The following is a 23,979-nucleotide window of genomic DNA, read 5'->3' on the forward strand; positions in this document are numbered from 1 at the left end:
TGCAAAACTCCAATGTTGCAAACAATTTAAATAATTTAAATTTAACTACTCGAAAACAAATTAAATTTAAATAATTTACTGATTTAATTTAATATTCCATTTAAATACGGGGCAAATAAGGTATGCGCATTACAACTCTAATTGCAAATAGCATATGCATTTCATTTCACACAAAAATTACTAAATAATAGGATTACATTACACGACAAATAGTAGGCAGGACTCTAACAAATAGAAATTACTAAATATGAAGGACTGCATTACATCATACATATTTGTCAGACAACAGATTCCTCCATACATGAAATTAAACCTGTCCTAAAACAAAAAATGACATGAAATCCTCCTCCTCCAGGTCACCCATTGTTTCACAAATTCTGATCAATTGTGATCTCATAGATGCGGTCATCACCTATCAGTTATCATCACGCCGTCACGTCACCATCTTTGCAAAATGAATCCTGTTTTTTTCACATCTCGATGAATGAAACGCCTGCCTGCCTGCAAAATGTCTCATCTGCTACCGTGATCGATCTTCTCTACATCTTCGTGATCATCATCATTAATTTTTCCCCTTCTCCATAACTTTTTTTTTTACTTAAATCCTCGCCAAATTCTGTATTTATAATGATGACGAATTAGTATTTTTACTTAATTCCTGTACATCTTGGCGACATTGTCATCGTGATCATTCATTCATTTATATGTACATTCATACCACTATTTTTTCTATTCTCCATCAAACCACAACAAGAATACGAATACTTTCTGCATCATCAATTATTCCAAGATGGATGGATAAAATTGGTATTGTTATTTTGCAAGGGAGATGAATTTGCAAATATTTTGCATGTACGATATGGACAAGGATTTGGTGGTATAAAATCAAGGTCTGTGGCTGCAAAAATATTATATTATACAAGTTGTCTTCTTCTTCTTCTTCTGCGTTGTGTAAAAAGTTTGAGGAGAAGAAGAAGATGAAGATTCGTATTTATTTATGGATCGGAATTTACATGTAAAGTTTTGCTAACGAGAAGAGAGAGAAGAATCATGACGATGAAATGAATAATGTGGATGGATTTCTGGCTAAATAAAGAAGATGATTGCAATATGACATGAAAGACATATTTACATATATGAATTTTATTTTGTTATGCTGGACAAGACCCGGATGTCGCAGTATCTTGTTTTACTTCTTATACAACGTATTTGGCTTTATCTTATCTGTCATTCTCACTAATTTATCGGCATAATGGATACGCAGCCAATAAATCGTGTAGTTGACTGGATGACATATTTTAGAGTTAGATACTTACGAAATCTTCAGACAATTTCTTAAGTTTTTAAGTTTTGAACTTGTGTTTGTTTGAAACAACTTCAAAAAATCTATAATATAATTTTTGTTGTGACAGAATTTGTCAATTATTTTGTGTACATTTCTTCGAAAATATTTATTATTGGCGAAATACTAGACTGTTTGCGAAATTATGATCATGGATGACATGATTTTCCTAAAATTTTAAAAATTTAGTGTAAAATATGATACACTTTTTTCAGTTTTTTTGACTCGTGTTAAAAACTATGTGACATCGAAGCTAAATATTTTTCAATTGAATGTTCCAATTTGTCAATTTTTTGCACATCTCCTCCAAAAATATTGGCAATACTAAATTGTAAATCGCAAAAATTAAGCAAATCTTAAATTTGCTCCTTCTTAAAATTTAAAATCCATTTAACAATCTCTTTCATTTAAGTATTTACCATTAACGATAAGCCGGATACATTGAAATCAGTTAATAATCAATTACCAACTTTATTACGTAATCAAAACTTGATTTCATTAATTTCTCATAATTTCGATCATTTGGCGATCTAATGGAAATGAAATTACTTGAAATTGAGATAATGTCAACTTGATCATTTTCCTATTGACTTCCTGTCGAGTGACCACCACCACCAGAAACAGCTTATTTGCATATCTCCCCCACTTAACTAAATGAAGACCGTGGTTAGTGGTGGTCACATGGTCACTATAAATAAAATCCTTGTCGTCGTCATCCATCGTAGCGAGTACGATTACGTTTCCTAATTACGAATTCTTGCCGTATCCTCCTCGATGATCAATCTCACTCAAGTGAGTAAATGGCTTATCATTCACAGCCATTGTTGCCTATTAAGCAGTGAAGAACATAATTTCTCAGTCGGTAATGTGACCATCCATTCATCCATCCTAATTCTGACAGAGCTGGGCAAAGTATTTTGTCAAAATGTGCATCATTTTAAGTTCAGGGGTTGAATTTCTAAGGCTCTTACACCCACAAAAAGACGAGAATATCTATGTGGAAAAGGCACAAATTGGACGTAAATACGGGTTTTGTGAAGAAATTAGCTTTTTATCGGTGTCAAAATACTGAAGCAATTCACGCAGTCATTTGTAACTTGTAAAATCCGTTCCATGATTTTACAAATTAAAGACACGCGGTTGATCTGATTTGCAAGTTTACACACACAGAAAGTAGTACACTAATTTTTTCTTTGAAATATGAGCAAAATTGTGTTAAAGTCTGTAAGTGTAGGGAATTTACGGATTTTACAATGTTACCAACAGGGTTACAAGTGATATATATCACTGAGTGAGATTTAGTGAGATTTAATGATATATATCAATCATCTCACTTGGGGCTGAGTGAGAAATATGAGAAATAATGAGATAAACTTGTAGTTGATGACCACGTCCGCTAGGTGGCGCTAGTGCATGACTCATAAATCTCACTATATCTCATATTTCTCATGTCTCACTATTTCTCATTATATCTCAGTGAGATGAGATTTGTGAAGGTGAGATGAGATTTCTGCAACCCTGGTTACCAAAGCTTGTGTGAATTAACAGTATTATTTTAACAGCGATGAAACAATTTCTTCGTAAACCTTGCATATTCGTATGACTGCTGACTACTCTTCGTAGATTTTCGTCTTTTTACGGGTGTAACACCCTCGGAAATGTAAACCCTGGGAAGAACTTAGCTCAAAACTGACCAAGTATTTTGCCCAGCCCTGCCATCCATCCAATCCAGAGGTACTTTGCTAATGTTGCATTGTTCTCGAATCCCCTCTCGATCATCATCATCGTCTTCTTCCCTCAACGAATCTCATCTCAGTGACACATTACTATTATTATTACCATTCTTGTTCTTCCTCCCCACCTCGAATTGTACTCATCCTCTGCACACACCACACACACCTTCACAATAAAAATACCACGGATTCAAACAATGAAAAAAGGACGCGATTGATTCCTCGTAAAGCCAAATTTATGCTTCGTACATACATATTTCACTTATTAAAGAGCGTATCGATTTGTCCGTCAGTCCGTCGATAAGTGGTCGACATTTTCTGATATGGACACCCAATTTTTAAAGGAAAAGGGCCTTCATTTGCATACTTTGTAGGTCGAAAGGTCACAGGTCACATACCCGCTTCACTTCATTACGCAGTTTCTGCCGGATTTCGACTTATCACGATCGCTCTGTCCGTCGATAAATCTCGAACGTGTCCGTAAACCCTTTTAAATTCTGTTTTAAGATAAGGACGCCTAATTTTTAAAGGAAGACGGACTGGGTTAGGAGACCTTGTAGGTCGAAAGGTCACAGGTCATGATATGCACTTAACTTCAGGATTTTGTAACATTTACTTACATCATTTCCATCATCACTTTCAGTTCAGTGAAGCATAAATAAATACAGCTTTAACATTCGCTTATGTACAAATTTCTGCAATAAATTCCTCCAAAAATTACGTAATTCTTTAAAATCCTCATCAAAATCGTAATCGAATTACCACTCATCAAGCCACCAATACGAACCACTGGTTAACTCATGTACATATGTCTTTATTTATTTACTATTTATATAAATCAATCAAAAATCAATCAATATGCAAATAGGGAAAATAGATAATCTTGCCAAATCAAAAATCGCCTTCTGACCAAAGAAAAAGACGCTTAATTCCAATTCCAATGCCATTTTTACGCCATTAATTTTAAGTTCTTCTTACAGAAAAACAGAAGAAAAGGATGGTCGTCAAAATTTAATACAAAAGTAAAAAACAGCAAAATGCTCCGTCACGATTTAAACACATTTTCATTTTTGCAAACACATTTTCATTTTCATTTCATTGCGAATTGTTGTGATCGATTGTGGTGGCAGAGATGATGTCATCTCGTCAAAAAGCAGTACTTACTAATTACTAGTTAAATCCATCCATCCATCCATACGTGAAAAAAAAATTGCACAATTATTATTACTGGTGTAATGTAATCTAAACGTTTATCATTAATTAGTTGCAAAAAACGCATGCACGTACGTAGGTACATTTCATAACAATGTCGTCGTGTTCATTTTGTTTGTTTGACAGATAGAAAAAAATGAAGAGTGACAATAATAAATAATTAAATTGGTATTTAAGAGGGGATGATGTAAATAAAAATTAAGGGTTTAATTTAAGATTTGGGTCTGGGTTTTGGGGGAATGAAGAAAATTTGGAAGTTTTTTGGAAGTTGGAATCTTTTAAGAAAATGCTAATTAAAAAAACTTGTAAAATTTGAGATACATAATTGAAAACTTTGTCACATTTAATAAAATTTGGTCAAACTGTAATCGTAACCGGGCCAAAGGACAAAAACAAGATCGTTATACGACTTATTGTGTCTTCCTTAATTACCAAAAAAATAATTAAATTGCAATTAAAAGGGGTAATTTTAAAAAGGGTTTAATGTGAGATTCTCCTGGATTTTAAAATTTTTGAAGTTTTTGGAATCCATATTCTTTTATGAAAATGGTAAAAAAGACTTTTCTTACAATTTGAGATAATTGATTGATTGATTGATTGATGCTTTATTCGAATGTCTAACAAGTTCATAGTTAAAAACCATGCTCTTCCACAAGTGACATTATAAAATAAACAATTTTTTAAAAAACAAAACGAGTAGATATGTATAAGCAAGTGATCATAATCATAAAACAACATACGATTCCAAGTTAAAAGGTCCACATTGTATCCAATACACGTACATACAGATAGAAAATACTCATGTTCTTATCCCACTCCATATTTCTTAAAATTACTGATACATAAATCATAATTATGGTTAAAACAATTAAATGTGTAAACTATTTCATTATATTGACTGCATAAAGGATTCAGAATTTTCACTAATTTGCGCATTAATGAAAACCTTTATCACATAAAGCAATTTCAGAGTTAATTAAAGATTATACATTAGCCTGGATTTTGTGAAGAGAAATAAAATTTGGAAGTTTTTAAAATTCAGAATCTTTTACGAAAATAAAATTTGTTAAAAAACTTGTCATCAAATTAAGTAGATAATGAAAATCTGTGGCACACTTATTTATCTAGTTGACAAAATTTTGGCCAAATTGTAATCGTGACCCGGCCAAAGGACTTCTCAAAAAGCATGCAGATCGTCACGTCACGTGCGACTTGTTCTATGTTCCATACTTATTTACCGATCAAAAAATTAATTAAACTGCTATTAAAAGGGGATAATGTAAAAATTAAAGAGTTTAATTTAAGATTTGACTGGATTTTGTGGAGAAAAAAAATTAGGAAGTGTTTGGAATTTGGAGTCATTTATGAAAACTTGTCGTAAGAAAGATAATGAAAACCTGTGGCACACTTATTTCTTTAGTTGACAAAATTTGTACCAAATTACAATCGTGACCCGGCCAAAGGACTTCTCGGCGATAAAAAGAAGATCGTCATGTCACGTGCGAATGTACGACTTGTGTCGTGTTCCTTACTTACCTACCACCACCACCACACTAATTTATGCCAACAAAGGAAGGACATACGTATACACTACAAATTGTATAATGTTGAAAAAACGAAGATGACATTTTTCAAATGAAATTAGTTTTCTGAAAATTTGCGTCCAAATTTAGGGCGAGATGTGTGTAAGAATGCCCAACCCAATGTCAAAGTAAATAATGTAACGAGGGAAATTGATCCACACCGAATTTGTAAGTGTAAAATTGGCTCGTATGTATGTAGGAGTAGAACGAGTAAATGAGACTAGAGGCAAATTTTGATCGGTGTCTCACATTTTTTTGCGAAATGGTGTTAAATATTTAGATGAATAATGCACCGAATTTGACACAGAGTGACATGATTTGATTCTGTCAAGCACCTAAACCCACCGGCACCCGGGCATCTAATAACGTAGCTCTCCCAGCATATACTCTCCAATTTTTGGCAAACTAGTGTCAATCAATCACAAATTTAATTAGTATGAAATTTGCGAAATAGCCATCTCCCAATATGCAATGGGTACGTTTAGCAGAGATAGTTTCATCCGAATAAGAAAACGAATGCAGTGAATTTGGAAAGGGTAAAATTTGTCGAATTAAAGGCCCGTTTTCTTCTCTTCGGATGCAAATAGATATTTCTGCCAAACGTGTCCATTGCATATTGGGAGATGGCTACATATTTTGCAAATTTCATACTAATTAAATTTGTGATCGATTGGCACTTGTTTGGTCAAAATCTGAGAAACCTCCATTCGAAGAAAGTATATAATTCTACTAGAAACCATCTCCAGAAATCTACATATTTAAATCCTACCCAAATCCAAATCCTGATTCCTCCTCTTTATCTCATCATACCAAAAAAAATCTGGTCAATTCTTCTCCTCCCGTAAAACAACAGGAGCTAAATATTTACACTTCAATTTCGCAATTCATCGCTCTTGCCTCTTCTCTTCTCCAAAATAGCGAGGCAGCATTTATTGACGTATTATTTACATAGGCTTGGCCGTCTAAGGCCATCCTCAAAAACGAACGAACGAAGATGACGCCACACCAGACTCATCACGACATCATGATCGACACCAACACCAAACCAACTAATCAGCCAGGAAGACCTTGTCCCTTAACGAAATATGTACACAAAACGAAGATACTCATTCCTTCCCAGTGGCCGCGGAAGCATGTGGACATGTGGGGACGCTAACATTGCAGGATAGCTAAGGGAGGGCCGGGTTTATGTACATAAGATGGGCAGATAATAAATAGGGACATCAAACAACCGTGGGGACATTGCCCCTGTGTCCGCACCCTTCCGCGGCCACTGAGAAGAGGACTTTGCTAAAAGAAGAAGGAAAATCAGTGGGCGCGGAAGCCGTGGGGACATCTTGGGACATTAACATTGTAGGACCGAGGGAATTGATAGGTTTATAAAGAGTTGGAGATCATGTGGACATCTAACAACCGTGGGGACATTGGGTCATATGCATAAAAATAAGTAAATGCTTTTACTTCAAAATTTCCGGCGTAAAAAAATAATTTACCAAGGAAATTTTGGAGTAAAAGCATTTACTTATTTTTATGAATATGACCCATTGTCCCTCTGCCCCCCCACCCTTCCGCGGGCACTGTTCTTTCTTATCGTTGCCATTGTTGGGCTGAATGATACTCATTTTTTTAGCAGGGCCGGACTTGCCCAATGCTAAGTAGCACCTTAACCCACGACTAATTAACATCATCTCCTCTACATAAGTCTTATCTTCAAAAATGACAATAATAATGAGGCAACGATTACCACCATACCTCTTCGAACAATATGTAAATAGTGGGCATATTGTTGAGGAATCCACGCTTACTATTTGCTATTTATTTTTCTCCTGCTACTTAAGACTATGTGGAGGAGGAGGACAAGGTTAAATTTGGTGAATTGCACAGCAGTAGCTAACTACATGTGTATGCATTTGTTTGTAATACAAATACTTTGTATTATCTATTTTGTGACACAAGTTGAGATCGTCATACGTAACAACAAAAAGTAACAATACAGCAACTCAAGAAGCAGTAAGTAAGTACTTATTCATCCTCGAAAAGAGTGGAATTAATGACAATGAAATGTTTCTCAATTTGGGAGAAAATCGAAGCTAAATCTCGTCTCTGGAGATGCATTTGTGACAGATTGGAAACAAATTTAGCTATTTTACATACTTTATTATGTTAACTACTGTATCAAACTAATTTTTTGCCTACTTAATTTGTGTAATGATTTTTTATCAGGTGACTACTTTCAAGATATTTTTTCGAAATATTATACTTTGCCCACCGCAATTACACATGTGTGTCCTACTCAGGGTTTTTTAACCACTGTACAAAACCGATTTTGATCAGTTTTTGACACCGAATCTTGGACATCCGAAAGTGTCCAAAATAGAAAATTGGCCAAATATTGAGTTAAAGTTCATTATTCAGTATTGAATCTTTCCATAATCCGTGCAAAACTAAAGGTTAATCTTGCCTTCTTCGTTTTAATTTTATTAGACAGCTTCAAAAATAAGATGATTGAGGTATAAATTACTGAAAAATGTAAATGTATCCTTCATATTTGAAAAAAGCTTTGTACACAATTTTATTAATTGTATTTACAGAATATGCATCATTACATTTTTCATTCCACGCCACTACATACATTTTGCTGTATACATACATGAGTATCTTCACTTCATACAACAAAATCTACACGTTTTATTACTTAATTCACTTTTCAACGCTAGAAATTGTTTGACCAAGTCATGTAACATTCAAATAAAGTAGTGTGTATTGCAGTTAAACGTTAATTTTAATCAGGTCCCAATAATATAATTCACACGTATGCATGCATGTACAATAACTCATCGCCAATGACCAAGATGCATGTGTGTCTAGTCATCCCGTTCCATTTTTTTCAAAATTTATTAGCATCTTCAAAGTGTTGCTGTTATATCTGGTGTGTGTCAGTTACGTTTTTTACGGTGTAAATGCAAATACGAATCTTTAACATGCACACGTTGCATGCACGTATTTGTTAACACATTTATTTTAATTCTTCTTCTAAACCCCCGTCATAATACTTAACTTACTTATTAATAATTCATGTACGTATTGCGAAAAAAACTAGATAAAACTACGTATGGAAAAATTGCATGTGGCGTGGCGTCATCCTTCATTCGAAAGGAGGATGACGGGATTATCTGTTTGATAATCCAATCTGAATATGGAGTTATTGAAGCGTACCAAATAATTAGTGCGGCTCCGGCTTCCTCGCAATCAAAGATGCGTACCTATCTTAATACCTACTTGGGTCGGTAATTCGCTAAATTTTTACGCTATTTATGACGAGCTACTACTATCTATTTTAAATTGAATTGCGTCACCACAAACCCATATTTCGCAAGAGATTATACATAAAGTGAACGAGTTATGTACTGTGCGGGTGGAGCTTAAACCTACGGCCTCCTGAAGTACCTTGTGCTGAGACTAGGGTTTCTCGTGAGTTTAGCTCCATTCGCACAGCACATAACTAACTCACTTCAAGTATAGTACGTATGCAAATGTGAAATCTGATAGTTCAGATTTTTAAAGAAGAACTAATTTTTTTAAACAGAGATAATTTTGTAATTGAATTAATTTATTAACACGGTTAAAAATCTGGTAGAGTCAAATACTTATGATCCGTACTAGTATTGATTTCAATTTGGTAATAACATCCTACCGGAGAGGTAGTAGTTTGTTTCTGAGTGGTAAAATTTCTCATTACAAGAACATTACTAAACGGCAATGCTCGTAATTACCAGTGCCGATATAGAATGTACTCCGAATTGGTATTGATTTTATAATAACTTCCTACCCGATTGGTAGTTGGTATTCTTCAGTACCACAACATTACTATACGGTAATGTCCATCATTACCGTGCCGGTAGAGTCATATAAATATGTAGATACGCCGGCCAGTAATAATTTAATACCAGTTACATACATACATAAAAGTATAATTCTGTATAAATAACGAGTCTCCAATCTTTCTCAATACATACTTTCATCCAAAAACGACTTTAGCTACATAGTTCTGGCAAAATTTCCTCAAAATTTCTATGATTTTCAACTAATTACAAAAAATCACACATTCACATCATTGTTTTCACAAAATATTTAAGCTACCATTTTCTCACATCGCCTCGCTACTAGTGAATCCTCTAAAGTTGTTAGTTACCCTTCTCTTGGGCGGAGGTGTAAATAAGTATCTGTAACTTTCCGAGAGTATACATACATATTTACATGCACACAAATTTGCACATATGCAAATCCATCCATCCATCCACAATTAAGGCGGACATGAATGAATATCCCAACCAACCAAGCGAGCAAATAGTAGAGCAAAAAAGAAAAAGATGTCGAAATGCGCCTTCTGACAGAGCCAGTTTGTCTTCTAAATAAACGAGATTGAAAAATAGTACTGCACTCAATTCAATCGCTAACTCGACATTTTTCCCAATTCGACACATGTAAACTAATTCTATCAATTGCTCCACACACGCAAAATCAAATCCAATCCAAGCCAATAATACAGTCCAATAATGCACACATTCAGCAGCAGCTAATAAGTAAGTAACTGGGCTGTACCGTACCGCTTATCCATTGTGAGAACGATCCTACAGTGGCCGCGGAAGCCGTGGGGACATCTGGGGACATTGTCATTGTAGGATGGAGGGGAAGGCCGGGTTTATATAAGATGAAACGGACATCAAACAACCATGGGGACATTGTCCCCTCAACCTTCCGCGGCTACTGCACCGCTTATCCATTGTGAGAACGATCACCCACCCATTCCCCGCGGACAGAGGGACAATGTCCCCACGGTTGTTATTCGATGTCCGCATCATCTCCCCATCTTGTACAAACACTTTCCTCCTCATCCTAACGTCCCCACATGTCCCCACACCTTCCGCGGCCACTGATCCATCCATCCAACAACTAAACATGCAGTGTGATTAAATCGCATTTACTCACACTTAAAAATGTGAGGACTTAGAAATAAATCTAGGACAACAAGCGGACAAAAGGAGAAGAAGAAGAGCATATCGCAGACTTAGCAGACCAGACCACACGAAGCACTACTTATCCATTCTATTAATGCAGATAAGTTATCCTGTCGTCGTCTAGGAGGAGGACGAAAGTGAAACTTATTACGACTCGGTGAAGGAGGAGAGGATTACGAGGAAATTGTGTATGCACATATGCACCACATAAGTGGACCAAACCGTCATTGTTATGCAGCAGCAGATAATAAGGACCACAAGAATAATGCATATGAGCGACTTACTTATCTCAAAAGAAGAAGTGTCAATCGTCTAAAAATATTTATGCAGGAGCAGTGGCCGCGGAAGGGTGTGGGGACAGAGGGGCAATGTCCCCACGGTAATTTTATGTCGGCATCATCTCCCCATCTTATATAAACCCGGCCCTCCCTTATTATCCGATAATTTTAAGTCCCCAAATGTCCTCATAGCTTCCGCGGCCACTAAGGATGCATACGTAAAGGGAGGATTCACAGTGGCCGCGGAAGGGTGAGGGGACAGAGGGACAATGTCCCCACGGTTATTTGATGTTGGTATCATCTCCCCATCTTATATATATAAACCTGTCCCTTCCCCCTATTTTACAATGTTAGCGTCCCCCGATGTCCCCACACCTTCCGCGGCTACTGCGCAGGATGAGAGCGAGACGGACGGACGAGAGATGAAGATGTCAATTTTTTTACGTAACTTCTTTTTTCTTAAATCTTAATCCTCTTCTTTTTGCGACATGCTTTAAATATTATTTGCATTTCCGACGCCCACATCGCACCACTTTCACTGCTCATTGCTTAAGACGGGGGCGTCGTTTGTTTAAACGTTGCAGTTTTTTGAGGGGATGAATGAAATAAAGAAATGAAAATATTGATTAAATATGTACCGATGTCATTTTTGTGTATGCATACATAATTTTTGCGAGTGAAATTAGGACACGATTAAGTTGCCAATTTCATTTTCGCACATGGGGATCTTCCTTCACACGTAGTAAAATTTAAAGGAGTCGTAAAATAAGTGGTGTTATGCAATACGTTATTTGCCCGATATTGATATGTGTAAGAAGAAGATTCTCTAATTCTAATTCTATAATTTATTTGCAAATTGTGTATAAATTTGCAAGGAAGCCTGATTTTTTAAAATTTGGAGAATTGTGAAATCCATAATTTTTCACAGGTAGTGGACTAAAAATTAAAATTATGGTCAAATTGGTAACAAAAAGGGACCTGATTTTTAAAATATTTAGAAAAAACTATGAAATCTTTAATTTTTCTCGATTAAAAAATTAAAATCATAATACAAATTGGTAACAAAAAGGGACCTGATTTTAAAAATTTGTAAAGTTATGAAATCCATAATTTTTCATAGTTAGTCGATCAAAAAATTAAGTTTATACATGAATTGACAAAGTGAGTTAATCTATTAAAAAATTAAAATTATGTACAAATTGATAACAAAAAAGGGACCGGATTTTAAAAAATTGGATAATCATGAAATATATAGTTTTTAAGAGTTATTCTAATTAAAAATCAAAATTAGTTCAGATTGACAAACTAATTATTAAAAATTCGTAACATTACGAAATCTAAGGTAGTCGATTAAAATATAAATCGATACTCAGAGGTAGTCAATTAGACAAAATTAATAAAATTATGTACAATTTGACAACTACAAGGAACCTGATTTTTTAAAAATTATATAATTACGAAATCAATAATTTTTCATAGTTATTCTATTTAAAAATTAAAATTATGCACAGAGATTGACAAACTAATTATTAAAAATTTGTACAATTCTAAGGTAGTCGATCAAAATATAGATCGATATTCAGAGGTAGTCAATTAAACAGAATTACAATTATGTACAAGTTGACATCTACAAGGGACCTGATTTTTAAAAATTTGGTTAATTATGAAATCTATAGTTTTTAACAGTTATTCTATTTAAAAACTAAACTTATTTATCTACAAGTTGACGAACTAATTTAATTTTTTAATTATGCAATCAAAGGTAGTCGATCAAAATACAAATCTATATTCAGAGATAGTCAATTAAACAAAATTAAAATTATGTACAAGTTGACAACTACAAGGGACCTGATTTTTAAAAATTTATATAATTACGAAATCAATAATTTTCCACACTTAATGAAATACTTCAGTCAATTAAAAAATTAGAGAAAGAGCAATCTTGCAACCCAATTGTGTCCACATGTCAAAAAAAAAGCGTATCGTTGACCTGTTGCATTGCATACGTCCAAAAAGTAGCTTCACTCACTCAAATTTTATTTATTTGTGAATCGTCACTCGAATAAAAAGTGACGACAACGACGAATGGACGACGAACGACGACAATGACGAAAAAGTGCCCCACCCTTAAATCATATCTAAAGAATGCCACCACACATGAGCAATAATGACATGGGTGCTGTGCTGCATTATCACTGCATTTGTGACCTTGTTCTCAAGAGCCCTGTGCACAAAGTAACAATGCAAACAATGTATGTAATATTTGCATCGGCCGTAAAGCTAAAAGTCAATGATTTTTCATTCCTATTAAATGAATGTAGGTATGTACTTGTAGTGGCCGCGGAAGCCGTGGGGACATTAAAATTGTAGGATGGAGGGGAGGTCCGGGTTTACATGTATAAGATGGGGAGATGATGGCAACATCGAATAACCGTGGGGACATTGTCCCTCTATCCCCTGAAGCTTCCGCGGCCACTGTATATGTGTAAATATTATACAATATTCGTGGTGGTGGTGGTGGTGGTGGTGGTGAGAGGCGAATTTTCAGCTTAACTGCACTAATTAATTACGACAGAGAGGAGAGAGAAAATGCATGTTATTTATTACACGAGGAATAATAACAATAATGAGATTTGTATGTAATTCATTTCTAAATTCAGATTTAAAAATGCAGATGAAATATTGACAAAATCCCGACATATTTATAGAAGACATTCACGCAGTCCTGCGTAAAACTGTAAATATCAACTAAACTTTTCCTCACATTTCGAAGGAAAGTTAACTTCCAACTTTTTGTAAACTTGCTCCGATCAAGGGCGTCTATTTACATGTGTTGAACCAGTCCGTAAAATTAAGTTATGGCACAAAACGCATTTTACAAAGTTACCAAGGACTGCGTGAATTGCCTCAGTATCTGTAAAATCAATTAGTATTTGCAAGTCCATACTTTCCCATCAACTGATTATATATCTAATTAACGTTAAAACTGAAGTGTAGAAAAAACGAAAAATTAACTTCAAACTCTTGAAAGCTTTCAACTCATAAAATCTCCAATTTTCAAGATAAGTTTTTCAAAAAAGCTATTTCATTTCAATAAATATTACTCTATTCCATTCCATTTTATAAAATACGCCTGCAAATTCCGCCTCATCATCGTGCTCCGGTCGGAGATTTGGACATGGAGATGAAATCCCATCCATCCAGAGATCAGTCACACCAAGAACGAGCAAGAAAGGCGTCTCCTCCTCTGCTGACCAAACTATATGCAAAAGTGGCTCCCATTTCATTTCGTTCCTCTCTTTCCTCCTGTCACGTCATGATTAAAGCCGAGTTTGAATCGTATTTAGAAGAAGGAGAAGAAAAGGAGTAAGAATAGAAATGGAGATCATGCCACCGATACGGAATCCGACTGCCTGCTTGACGTGAATTGTCAGGATTTGAGTCCGACTGAGATTTAGATTATCTACTTGCATTGCATTGCATTTATTGCTGCTGCATCAACCCTTTTGCTTTTTTTCTTTCTTTCATATTTTATTTCCTCGCAGTCCCATCTTCTTCTTCTCATCCTCGTCTAATATGGAGATGGATGGACAGCGCCCGTGGAATCGTGGAATTATGGGGACAATGGCAAATTTACAAGAAAAGTTTTTAGGGAGGAAGGTGAGGGATTTTAGGAGGGGTGGAAATTCACATATATGTATTTGTATGCTAATTTTGTGCAAAATTATTTGATCTGATTTTGCAACTTTACACAAATTTGTGAGCTAATTTTCATTCGAAGTATGTGCAAAAAATATTTTTAAAGTTTTTAAGTTTACAGAATTTACGGATTTTACAAGGTTACAAAACCTGCGTGAACTGGTTCACTGGATTTTGACAGAGATAAAAAGCTAATTTCTTTACAAATCCGTATTTTCGTCTGACTGCTGGCTTCTCGATGTACATAATTTTCGTATTTTTGTGGGTGTAACACCCCTAGAAATCCACCCCCTTAGGAAGAACGCAGCTTAAAATAGTAAATATTTGTATGACCCCCCTGAATATTGTCCCCCTGATAACTGTCCGCGGTCTGTGTCGATTCCTTCCTCCTTAGAGGGCAAATACCCAGGCATTTATGTCATCTTTTATACCACATGAGAATTCACACCCCGTGTAAAATCCACTCATTTCTTTGCACTTTTATCTATATAATTCAAGCCATTACTGCATCTCATCCACTCACTCTCACTCTCGCTCTCATCCTCATTTGGGCCGAGCAGATCAAGACGAAATTCTGCTAATGGTCAAATTATGCAATTCTCAACCAACAGACCGGACCGGACTCGACTGGACATCCGCACTCAGCAGAAGCTGCATGACGCAAAAAGTGAAAAAAAAAGTAAAAATCTTCATCCCAAATTTTGCCAGGTTTTTTTTTGCAATTTTTTGTTACCACAATTCATGTAAAATTTATAATTACATGATTTTCACGAAAAATTAAAAGAAACACTAATCGACAGATTTCTAAGTGCTGAAATGTTTTCGAATTTTGCAGCTTTTTTTAAAGTTTGTTGACTCCGGATTTATCAATTTTATGCAAAAGTATGTACCTGAAAATTACATGAAATTGGAAGCACATAAAAAAATAATTGTCAAATTGTCACATTTTTGGGTTTTTAAGTGCTGACATGTTTTCAAATTTTTTCGTTTTTTGTAATTTGTTGTCTCCGTATTTATTTTAATTTTATGCAAAACGTACATGAAAAATTACACAAAATTTCAAAATAATTGACTCTTTTTTTAAAAATTATCGTCATATTTTGTCGAAAAAATTTGCACTTGAACAATTTAAAGTACTGAACTCAACTTTTCGTCTTAAACTATACCCCCATAAAAAATTAATGTTACATACTTCCTCCAATTTACGGTTGTTTCTTTATGCATAAAATTTCCATGATATCGCCAGGTGCACTTCCGCCATTTAATCATCGCGTTTTTTACTTGCTAACTGTGTGACGACAATAACGACGCCGATGTCGCCGGATCAAGGCGACACAAGACCAAAACGGATCAAATTAAGTATTTAGTAAGGGGAAAAAAATGACACCAAGTTCCATGACGTGCCACGCCACCCATGCCGACGCCGCTTCTACTCCTGTCACCACGTTATTATAGTGTCCATCCGAAAAACAAAAAATTCGCTACGGCGTCGTCACCTATCTCAATTTTCACAGATATTTGCACACACACAAAAAGGTGAGGTGACCAATTCTTTAAAAAAGAAAACCACAAATAAGCAAAACTTTCACCAAGCAAGAGGAACCCAGCTAGAACCTTTGGATGATACTTTAACGTGTCGCTTGGCCACTTTTTTACGCTGAAGTCACGTTGAAATAAGGTTAACCACGTGGTTCTAACGTAACTTCAACGAAATTGTGCGACGTTAAAATTACGTTAGCATTTAACGTTGAGGCAACGTAAAAACACCTACTTATAACGCTACACCAGCGTTATTCCAACCTGAAAAAAGCGGACAAGCCATACGTTGAATTAACGACACTTTTAGGCCATAAGACGTTAATATAGGCATCGTTGATTTAACGTTTCGGTTCTACTTGGGAAGGTTATTATTATTACCAGAGAAGGGATATACATTTATTTTCAACTTTTTCATTTGATAACTACCCACGGTTAAACTTTATGGGGGTGTCCCCTAACTCGCATAGATCGTAAAAATTTCAAAATATTTTTTACATAATTGAATATATTTCTAGGTTTTTCGACATATCAATATTTCCCCTATTATTTCAAAAATACGTACATATTTTGTAAATAATTTAACGACACAAAATTTTTTTGCTCAATGAAATTGAATCATAAAAAACCAAAGGAAATTATAGTAAAAAGTACAAATTTTGTGAAATTTCTTACTTTTTTGTACATGTTTCGTAAATGTTTTTATATTATTTTTTGTAAAGTTTAAACATATGTATCAGAGATTTTTAAATATATATTTTTAAAATATGTATTTCGTCGATTTTTCGTAGAAATATATTTCTGAAATTTTTCGTAAATACATATCCACCCTCTGCTTATTACACATTGTTACCAAAAATAAAATCCCTTTTTCAAACAAATCCCATATTTTTTCACAGGTTATTGCGAAACTCGAGGTGCGAATACTATTTAAATAAAAACCTACCTCCCTACGTAAATTCATCTCTTTTCAATTTCAATACATACATTTATTTATTACTTGATCATCTCATCATACTTTAGGTGACATAAATATCTATCTAAATAAACGTTTGCCAGCATATGGCTGCTGCTTCTGCTGCAGTTTTGTCTTCGAAACCCATGCATGCTTTTTTTGCGAACAATTCGCCTTGCAATTTTCGATTCTTCTTTCTCACCTAAAAAAATCTGCAAACTGCAAACTGCAAGACGACCAGCATGGCTTTTTTGTCAAGAAGCGACCACGACCACCTGTTGCAAATTTGCGTATCAGCCACGGTGCACACAATAATTCTAAAAATGTGCACATGTACGTAGGCAGTGGCCGCGGATGCCGTGGGGGGACATGTGGGGACGTTATCATTCGAGGGATATAAGATGTGAAGATGATACGGACATCGAACAACCGTGGGGGCATTGTCCACACCCTTCCGCGGCCACTGCACGTACATACGCTGGCTATTCGCTAATTTTGCCATTCTTCTCCTTTTTTGCGAACAATTTACTGTATTTTATTTTCGTCTCTGGCAAGCAAGTAAGGAGGCCTGCAACACAATACGAAGAATGAAAAGGAGAGTGAAAAATAAAATGAAATCAACAACAACAACTGCTCCCATTTTGCACAAGTTTTTTATCGCAAATTTGGATGTGTGCATATTGGTTGGGTGGGTGGGTCGGACGAGCATAACTAGATCGCTTTTTCTTGACACCAAGGAGTGTTTATTGCCTAGTTTATTATCACAAATTTGCGTGTAGGTACACAGTGCTTCGTTTTTTGTGGGTTGTTGCATTTTTCATGCAGTTAAAAGGAAGAAGTGCAAGAAAGTGGGAGAAAGTGGGAGAAATGTGTGCTAAGTATTTAGCCACGCGCTGTATGAAGTAGTTACCGCGTCGGGGCGTGGTTTCTGGATTTCTTGCAGGTCAAAATATTTACCTGCAAGAAACCACTTTCTGGCCGTTATTTTTTGCAGATTTGCCACATTTCTTGCAGTGCAAAGGAAGCCACGCAAGGTGCAAGAAACTGGGAGAAAGTGGGAGAAATATGCACCATTTAATCACGCGCCGTATGAAGTATTTACCGCAGGGGGTATTGGTTTCTTGCACCTTGCATTTCTCCCAGGTCAAAATATTCCCCTGCAAAAAACCACTTTCTCCCCCCCTTGTTTCTTGCAAGTCTTAACTTTACTTCACCCGAAACACTGTGTAGGTACGTCAAAATAGAGGAGTTTTTAGTAGTTTTTTTCTTATGTAAATTGAATTGGATGCAAAATTTTGCACATATTATGAATAATAATAATGTAAAAAAAAGCTTACTCAATTTGAATTACACGGTACAGGAAATTACAAAATTGTAAGAAAAGAAGAAGATTCGAAGAAGAAGATTTGTAAATCAAGATGAAACTGGAATTATGCAAAAGTGTTATTTAAAATTGAGGTTTTGGTAGACAGATTGAACATTGTAAATTAGGCATCAAAAGTTTGTCTCGTGTTAAATATTTTTGCAATTTTTTGCAATAATTAATTTGCAAATATAGAAGTTGACAATGGTTAAAGTCGATATTTATTTTTTATCAACTTTTAAATAATTCATAAAGTATAAAGATCATTTTCATTCTTGGGGAAATAATAATTAACGGAATGAAAGTAATTTTTGAAGCGAAACTTTTTAGCAAAATATTTATGAAAAATTGTGTAAAAATTTACAAAATGAAAAATATAAGTTTTTTTTAAATAAAAAAGATCAATGTCCAAAATTTTCTGTGGTTTATTTTTTAACACAAATTATGTTGACTAAAACGGTTGACAGAATTGATAATTTCGTCTAAAATCAATTAAATATTGACACAAAATTTACATATTTATGGGGAAAAAATAGCATAAATATTTACAAAAGGCTCGAAATATTGAAAAATTTCGAGAAAATGTTTCAAATTTTTGTTATCTACAAGTCCTTAATTGAATTTAGCTACTTGCTTTTATGCAAAATTTGCAAAAAAAAAATCTTTGCGAATTATTATTATGTCCTCCTCCTCCCGCAAATTAAAGGTTTACATAAACTTTAATTGGAATTAATTTAATTTCCCGTCTAGTTAAACAAATCGTCATCCCCGCAATTATACAATTTCCTCTAATTGATTCTCATTGTAATAAACTACCGCAAAAATAATAAACAATTGCGAAATTTTGCTCGCTTAAAAGTTAGCTAGGTGCCATTTGAAACGCAACTTGTCATCATCATCAAGCAGTTTCTTGATTATTATTTTATTTGCCAACTTTAAGCAGTCACAGATTTTTTTTACAGTAAACGAATTGCCGTTTACACACACCGGTTTTCAATTTATTTATTAAGGCAAGAAATAAAATCAACTTTCGTCGTTGTCGTTGTCCTTCTCTAATTAAGTAACGATGATTCCGTATTGCAAAAAAATTTAGCGACAACGACCACACAATTATTTGCAATTGTCCTCCTCCTCCTCCAAACATTTATAATATAACGAATTTTAAATTCCACATTTAAATGTGTACTTAATTAAATAAGGAGTCGTCCTCCTCTAATTAAGTAACGATGATCCCGTATTATTTAAATTATACGCAAAAAGCATAATTTAGCTACATAATTGAAATATTTAAAATAAACTGAATTTTAAATCCCACATTTAAATGTGTAGTTAATTAAATAAGTTGTCGTTCTCCTGTAATTAAGCAATCATAATTCCGCAGTACTTAAAAAATAGTGACACAATTCTTCTCGAACGAAACATTTAGAATAAGACGAATTTTAAATCCACATTTACTTAAATGGGTAGTTAATTAAATAAGTTGTCATCCTCCTCTAATTAAGTATTCCGTACTACTTAACTTGTACGCAAAAAAATTAGCGACAACACAATTATTCACAATTCATCTTCTCCCTCTCGAAATATTTTAGATAAAATTGCGAATTTTAAATCCCATGTTAAATAATTAACTATGATTCCGTATTGTTTGCAAAAAATTAGCGACCGACAACACAAGTATTTGCAATTCTCCTCCTCCTCGAAACTTTATTTGAAGTAAAATGCATTTTAAATCCCACAATTAAATTACTGCGTGTACTTAATTAAATAATTAACTACTTACTTTTTTTCTCTAGTCAAAACCCATCATCGTTTTATAATAAAAAGTAAACATGTGTACATATTTAAAAAAAGACGTGGTTTTGACAAGTATGTAAAATGGTGAATAAAATTTGTGTGCATATTTTCTTGAAGAGTTTTATTTTACGCTTTGTCTCGCAAATTCTGCATTCTGCTCATTCAGCGATTCCATAATGGCGAACTTATCATCTTTCTTGTGCTGACAAGAATTTTTGTGGTGGTGCTTAAGAAAATATTTAATAATGAAGTTTCGACGACTACTTTGTTCATCTCTTTAAAAAAATAAGTTGCAAAATATCAATAATAAAGAAGTAATGGTGAAAATTTTTTTGAATAAATTTTTGAAATATTTTTAGAAATAAATTACACAATTTTGAAAACCTGTCAAAAAAGCTTAACTTTTCCGAAGAAGGATTTAATAGATATAAAAACTTGATTTGTCCCTCTCTTAAAAAATGATTTACGAAATATCAATAACAAATGACTAATGCTAAAAATATTTTTTAAAACGTAGCAAATTTTGAAAATTTTTAACGAAAAATTACACAATTTTTTAATTTCATGACAAACTGAAAACCTGTCGAAAAACTTGGCTTAACTTTGCCGAAGAAAGATTTATTGGATGCAAAACCCTGATTTGTTCCTTTTAAAAAAAATAACTTACGAAAAAATTTACTTTAAATTTTTGTTTAATTTGATTTTTTGTAAATTGTTAATTTTTGAATTTTTTTTAAAGAAATTCAAGAGAGAATGAGAACATGTCGTAAAAAGAGGTTCATCACTCCGAATAAGAATTTATTTCTTAATGGATGGAAAACCCAGCACCTGGATTGAAGGGGTGACTTTTAAGGGTTGATTGAATACGTGGCTATATTTACCTGCTGGGCTTTTGTATCTTTCTTTTCAGGGCTATTATTACATACATTTAGTCTCGGTCTGTGCGGCGATGTGATCCTTTTTTACCGTAAAAAAGGGTTAAACGCAATATTTCACTAAAATATATAAATATGTAACCCTAAGACTTACGCTATAACTGTAGAATGCATGATAAATACGGATCCAATTTAAATTAACGTAAATAAATTTAAGCTACGTTACGTTAAATAGTATTTCAGGCATACCCTTTACCTGGAAATATTCTACTTTATGTGACAATTTATGTATCAATTTAAGTAAAACTTTACCAGGTTAAATGCAATATTTTACTAAAATACAAATCAACGTAAGACTTACGATATACTTAATTGTGAATACTTAATGCTAAATATGAATTCAATTAAAATTAAAGTATTTACTAAATTTAATAACTTAATGTCAAATAATATTTCGAGCAAGCTTCACCTACAAATATTTTAATTTATGTGTCTCAATTTAAGTAAATAAAATTGTATCGACTCACCTTAAATAAGCCGAGTTAAATGTATCCTTCTAAATACGCACACCACACTCAAAATAAGTACAGATTAGTCCAAAGTCAGTAAATACTCACTAGAAAAACTATGAATATTCAGTTTTATCTCAAAATCACGTCTTATTTCCTTTCCCACCACCCCCACTTCTTATGTACTTAAAGTCAAAACAAACCCACCCCCACATGCCACATAAACCACGCCACGATTCACACACTTTGTACACACACACAGCTTCTCTTATTTAATCCTGCTCAAATAATTCACACGGTTCAAAAAAATCCTTAACGTTGTCATATTTCATTACTTCACACGGGACCACCAGGACAAACAAAATTCTCAAAATTTCATCCCCACATTACTCCCCCACAAAAAATAGTGGCGATGATTATCCCCCCGAAAAAAAAATATTTCCGTGCCGTCTCACATTTCCCAATTTCCTCCTCCTCCTCCTCCCCCAAACATTCTTAGAAAAATGTCGCAAATTATTTGAACAACAGCTTAATTTGAAATGTAACGCCAAAAACAGGTAGTTATAGGCAGCAGGGAAGGAATGTATATATTTATTCTTCTTATTCTATTATTCCGCGACCAGTTTCGCATTCGCATGCAATGCAGACAGATCGCCACACGAGAAGAAGAAGTGCAAGCACACAGGAGGGAACAAGTTTCTTGACTGAACTTTTACTGACTTGGATGGACCGACCAAGCCAACCAAACCTCATAGATATGCACTCCACTAATAAATACGTAAGTATGTACAGAGATCTATCGACCAACTATCTACATAGTTCTATAGACCAACAATAGAATAGAATACCAAGAAGAAGACGACGAAGGAGAAGAATGCATGAAAATTGTGGATGGAAAACAACACGGTTTGCTTTACGGTATGGAAACGGCGTCATCATGCGATGCGATGACCATCCATACGCGAGAGGTACCCCCAGGACCACGACGACGACGACTACCTGTGTATTGGGGGATTGGATTGTATTGCATGTCTGTATTTACGTCCGTACTGTGTTTTCTTTAAGCCGGCTCGCTAAATATGTTGTGTTGTGTGAGAAGTTGGTTGAAATGGTAAAAAACAAGTGAGTTTGTATGTACCTCGAGGGCGTCGATGTGATGGGATCGTATGGATGGAAGTATGTAAAGAAATAGGAACAAGGAGACGTTGTGGTGTGGTTAGGAAGAGTGGAATGAAAAGGGTTATTTAATCCGTACATACCTGGTGAGGCTGGCTGGCTACTACCTGGGAAATATGTAGGTATATTTTGTAGGTAGGTATAAATAGGAATAGATAAACTTGTGTACCTGGGCTTTTTATGGGTTTGGAGTGTCTTGTCCGACCAGGGGCGAGGCGATGTCACACGAAACGGTTTTCTGAAATATATGACGGAATCGGATCCTTCGCATCCTTGTACTTCATCTTGGTTTCGGAAATATAAACTATGTATGTATGAGTTCTCAGTAAATGTGACCGGAGAAAATCAAAAATTGTAAAGAGATTACTGATACGTTTGTAATTCAGTTTAAAATTACGATTAAGAATGGAGGTCTCGCAGCGTATGCGATCCGATTTTGAGGAAATTAGTGACAATCGATGACAAATTTAATTAGTATGAAATTTGTGAAAGAAACGATCTCCCAATGGGCACGCTTGACAGAGATATTTGCACCCGAAGGGGAGATAACGCGCAGTAAATGAGGAAAGTGTAAAATTTTTCAACTTTAATGTCCACTCTTCGGATGCAAACATCTCTAGCAAAAAGGGCCATTAGGAGCTCGTACCTGTTGCAAATTTAATACTAATTAAATTTTTTTCAATCGATTCACACTAATTGGCTCAAAATCGGATCGCATATGTTCAGAGAACTCAATTGTTGGTAAGGTTCTGGCTGAAATTTAAACCTGCAATCGACTTTTGGAAATCGAATTTCCATGAAATCTTCTACAATATATTTACCCCGTGTCCTGTTTTCTTTCCCCCGTAACAAGCTCGCCAAGAACGAGGTGGGCGTCCCTGGCAGATGTCGAGCCCCAATAATTAG

The 23,979-nt window shown here is 34.7% G+C and overlaps 1 protein-coding gene across 1 annotated transcript in view; it reads right to left on the reverse strand.

The window, feature by feature from the left end:
- The window catches only part of LOC110861812, a 37,736-nt gene extending 15,104 nt beyond the window's left edge, over nt 1-22,632 (reverse strand). Inside the window, exon 1 of the mRNA XM_022110953.2 lies at nt 21,916-22,632. The gene's annotated coding sequence lies outside the window, so the exon portion shown is untranslated. The remainder of the gene's footprint in view (nt 1-21,915) is intronic.
- Nucleotides 22,633-23,979: the final 1,347 nt, after the last annotated feature.

The sequence above is a fragment of the Folsomia candida genome, unplaced genomic scaffold, assembly GCF_002217175.1.
Source record: "Folsomia candida strain VU population unplaced genomic scaffold, ASM221717v1 Fcan01_Sc045, whole genome shotgun sequence".
NCBI classification, from domain to species: domain Eukaryota; kingdom Metazoa; phylum Arthropoda; class Collembola; order Entomobryomorpha; family Isotomidae; genus Folsomia; species Folsomia candida.